At 48.7% G+C, this 4,567-nt stretch overlaps 1 long non-coding RNA gene across 1 annotated transcript; it reads right to left on the bottom strand.

Moving 5' to 3' along the window:
- Positions 1 to 2,361: 2,361 nt before the first annotated feature.
- On the bottom strand, positions 2,362 to 3,838 carry LOC141422572 (uncharacterized). The gene is made up of 2 exons (XR_012447214.1): positions 3,694 to 3,838; positions 2,362 to 3,056 (listed from the first exon to the last, which is right to left on the bottom strand). It is a non-coding gene; the product is annotated as an uncharacterized lncRNA (long non-coding RNA).
- Between the last annotated feature and the right edge of the window lie 729 nt (positions 3,839 to 4,567).

The following is a 4,567-nucleotide window of genomic DNA, read 5'->3' as shown; positions in this document are numbered from 1 at the left end:
CTAGATGACCAATTTTCTTATATGAAATGCACGATTAATGAGTTATTGACATACCTGTAAAGATTACTTTGCAAACAATGTCTGTCCTGACTGGTTTAACTTTTACCTTTTAGAAAAAAGTGCCAAGTCTGAGAAGTTTTTAGTGACTCTTTTAGCTTTTGATTTTCTTTTTCACCTCCTACTACTGTGATGTAGTCGCTTCCATCTTTAGAACATATTGGTTTCTTGTAGTCCTCAGATTAAGTCTAAATTTCAGAACTCAAGGTCTTTTAATTCATCATTCTCCAAGAATAGTTATGATGTAACTGGGTCAGTTTTTCTCACACTTGAGTAATGTACAGACACCTTTAAAAGGAAAAAAAAGCCTATGGATCTTCAATGATGCTTAAATAATTTTTATTAAAGTATCATTTTAGCCAGGTGCTAGTGGCTTACACCTGTAATCCTAGCTACTTGGATCAAGGATGAGATCAGGAGGATTGACATTTGAGGCCAGCCAGGGCAAATAGACCCTATCTCCAAAAGCACCAGAGCAAATGTACTAGAGGTGTGGCTCAAGTGATAAGAGTGTCTGCTTTGCAAGCGCAAGCACCAAGCCCTAAGTTTAAACCCTAGTCTCACTAAAAAAAAAAAAAAAAGTATCTTTTAGGCTGTGGAGTCCTGGTTTCATGGTAGACATATAATCCAGAATATACATGATAATTGGAGACTCCTTTTCCATAAACCTTATGAAGCCTGCAAGTTTTTTTTTTTTCTTTTTTGAGACTGAGTGGTGCTATACAGTCCAGGCTGGCCTTGAACTAGTGGTCCTTCTGCCTCAGCCTCTCAAGTGTTGGCACTGGGGGTATGGGCCACCATGCCTGGCTACTTTGTCTTTTTTCTAAGCTGTTTGAATGGCTACCCAGTCTTCAGTGCTAAATTAAATGTGAACAATCACTAATCTTAACTATTCTGCATATGCTTATAACCATCACATAACTATGAAACCAAAACTAAACATGAACAAAATCACAACACCAGTGCTTCAAATAACCTTATGGAATGAGACATTGTTTTGCCTGCTAGGGAAGTTTTGTTTTTTTTTTCTTCTTGCAGGATTCTACGTGTCTGTTACTGAGTGAACAGACTTATCAAAATTTGTTCATTCCTCAATCTTTATTTTTCATTAAGGAATCTTTAGAAATTGAACTGCAGCACATCAATCCATCAGGATTTTCATCACCAATAGTTTTTGAAAGAATTGTTTCAGGAAGTTGGTAAGTATAACTGAGCTGATTTCTATGTTATAGGTTTTAATAAAACATGCTCTTTTATCCCATTATGAAATGAAAACTCTCTCTGGAACTAAAAAGAAATGGCTTCAAGATGAAAATAACTCAAATGTAGGTTATTTAAATATTTTAATGAAATATTTCAAAAAAATTACAATTTCAATCCTGTATTATTTACAATCTGAGTGCAGAGAGGATGTGGTTATTGTTTGTAGGTCTAAGAGCTTAATTACAAAAGAAAAGCTGTCTGCAACATTTTATAGACTAAATTCCCTCAATTTTATAGGAAAATATCATGCAGGACTCTTAGGTTGCTCAAGACCCTATTTCCTAATAGTTTTTGAAAGCTGTTGACTTTTAGAAATGAACATGTTGATCTGGGCGTAAAGGAGGAGGATATGCAGAAAAGAGAAGAGATGCCAATTCATAATGCAGCAGGCAATTAATTAAGAAGAGTCGTGCTCCTCAAAACATACAATTGAGGAGATCTGAGAATCTCTGAATAACAGATGTATTTCCTCCAAGTTACTATAATGGTGTGATTTTTTCAGCGGGGTTAAATTAGTGGATTGGATCTTGACGGTAAGACAGTTATTCTCAACAGGGGCTTAGTTTGCATCCCAGGAGCCATTTGACAATGTCTTGTCATAATTGTGGGGGAGGGTGTCCTACCGGCATCCAGTGGGTATAGGTCAAGGATGCAGCTAAACATCTTTCAGTGAACAGTTATCAGTTAGCTGGTGAAAAATGTCAATAGAACCAAGGTTGAGAAATCCTGGATTCAAGTGTCCAAGCCAGAAGGCTAAGAGCTTGTGTGGAGGGCTATACCTTAGTGTGTCCTGTCTTTTTCTCTCTTCTTCCCTCTCTCTGTCTCTCTGTCTCATACACACACACACACACACACACACACACACACACACACACACACAACCTATGTTACTACCCAGAATCCTCCCATGCAGCCTCCTGGAACACAAGTTAGTCACAGAAGGGTCAAGCTAGTGGGTTTTGCACTGAGTCAGCCACACAATAATACCACTACTGAAGGAACTACATAAGGAACAGATAAAAATACCAGTTCAAAGCAGGACAAGATTCATTAATTCATTTATTCACTTATTCAGCAAGTCTTTATTAAGCACTGACATGTACCACTCTGATAGGCATGGTAACACATGATGAAGACAGTCATACCTGGTACCTTGCCCTCAAGGAGCTTACAGCCTACAGGGAGCGATCGTAAGGAAGGTTACCAAAAAGAGGCCAGTTTGTAAAATGAGGACCCTGTAAATGTACATGATTGAGGAACATTACGCAGCAGCTGGGAAAGGTCTCATCAAAATCGAATAGTATAACTACCTTGTGAGAGGGTCTTTATCCCCCTCTTAGGTTAAAAGAGTGCCCAAGGTCAAAACATCAAGTGGTAGGGCTGACATTTCAGCCAGGTGACCCTGCAGGCTCTGCCTTACTGTTCCACAGATTAAGGATACATATAGGCGTTCTTGCCTTGATTTGACCTGATATTTCCTCTCCTGATCTCCATCAGACAAATTGGTACAAAGTCCCTCTTATGAAAACAAAAAACAAAAGAACCAACACAACCGTCTCCATCTTCATGCTTTCTAACAGCTGGGGATTGTTTTCTAGCTGTTCCTTGTACGTATGCCCATGTTCCTAATTAGATTATAAACTCCTGACCTGCAAGGGCCAGATCTTCCATTTCCTGTGCAACCTTTTGCAGTACTGCAGACAGTCACCCAATAAATGCCCGCTGCATGAATGGACCTGTAGAGATAAAATATACTTTATAGTATCCCCACTTATTTGTGTCATGCTTTTATTTTGCTTTGTGACAGGATTGCACAGTACAAGCTTCTAGAGGGCAGAGAAAATGGCTTGGTGCTTCCTTACACTCAGCAGGCACCATGCAAAATTTGATCCTTGGATGCCTTTTTGATGCTCCGGATATTATTAGCACACTGGGGTGTTTTTGTGCATCGAAGGACTGAGGTTATCAGCCTCTGCGGCGGGAAATGTCCCTTCCTTTGCACTGTAAGTTCCCAGGCGCCTAGGACTGGGCTCGATTACTGCAGCTCCCCCTCCCCCTGCTTTTTTATCTTTTATTTTTTTATTACTAAGGAAGCCGACTGTGAAAATGGCAAACGCTTGCATAACCCCGGAGCTTGCGAGGAAATGAGCAAAGTGGAAGGGGATTTGAAGGCAGGTCAGAAGTGGCCTGGATGAGACTGCCAACACTTGTCTCTGAAAATCCAGTTTAAGCCTGAGGAGGACTAGAGCTGCTTGCGGCCCGCAGTCCCGGGGACCCGGGAGGCAGCCCTCCCCACCCCGCCCGCCCGCGCGCCCTCCGGCCCCGGCCCCGCGCGCCCCCGGGAGCTGTCCAAACCGCCCCGCCCGCGCCTACCTGGCCACTCACCCGCGCCGCGCGGCCTCTCCTCCTCCCACCCCGGCTCGGCGCCGCCGCCTCCGAGGAGACCCGCGGGCCGCGTGCTCGCAGCCTCCCCGGGGCCGCGCGGGCCACCGACCGGCCAGACAGCGCCCGGGGCGGCCGGGGCGGCTTGGCCAGGCTCGGCCGGGCTCGGCGGGCTCGCCCACGGCCCGACGCCTGCAGGGGGCGCGGGGACGGCCCCGCCCCGCCGCCTTCCCTCTCCCTCCCGGCTCCCTGGATCCGCGCCGGGAGGAAATGATGTGTTGCTGCCTGGTTAATCACAGCTCCAGACACTCATTGGCCGAGCGCTCCGCAGCCACTTCCTCCTCCTCCTCCTCCCGCGCCTCCCGCTCCGGCCCCTGCTCTTGCAGCCGCCGCCGCCGCCGCCGCCGCCGCCGCAGCCTCCCCTCGGCGCTGGGGGAACTTTGCGACTCTCTGTGACCGTCCCCTCCCGCCCCTCCCCAACGCCCCCGGGGCAACCCCAGCCGGCGCGCCCGGCCGGCCTGAGCCCCACGCCTCGGGAAGTTTATTCCGCCCGCCCTTCTCCCCTCCTCCTCCTCCTGCGCTCCACCCCGCCTCCTCCGTCTCTCCCTCCCTCCCCTGGCTCGTTCCCCCGGGTGGCTGTCGCTGTCGCTGCCGCTGCCAGCCTGCGCCTCGGCCAGCCGCGCCGGCCCCAGTGCTGCGAAGCCTCTGGCCTCCGCAGCGCGCCGCTGCAGCCACCGCCGCCGCCGCCGCCGCCGCCGCCGCCGCCCGGGGCCGCCCGCCCGCCTGCCTGTCCGCCCTCCGCCCCGCAGAGTTCCGGGCTCCCTCGCCGGCTGCACCGCCCCGCCCCGCCCCGCGCCCGCCGGGG

This window comes from Castor canadensis, chromosome 4 (assembly GCF_047511655.1).
Source record: "Castor canadensis chromosome 4, mCasCan1.hap1v2, whole genome shotgun sequence".
Lineage (NCBI taxonomy): Eukaryota > Metazoa > Chordata > Mammalia > Rodentia > Castoridae > Castor > Castor canadensis.
This window is presented reverse-complemented; position numbering and strand designations above follow the sequence as displayed.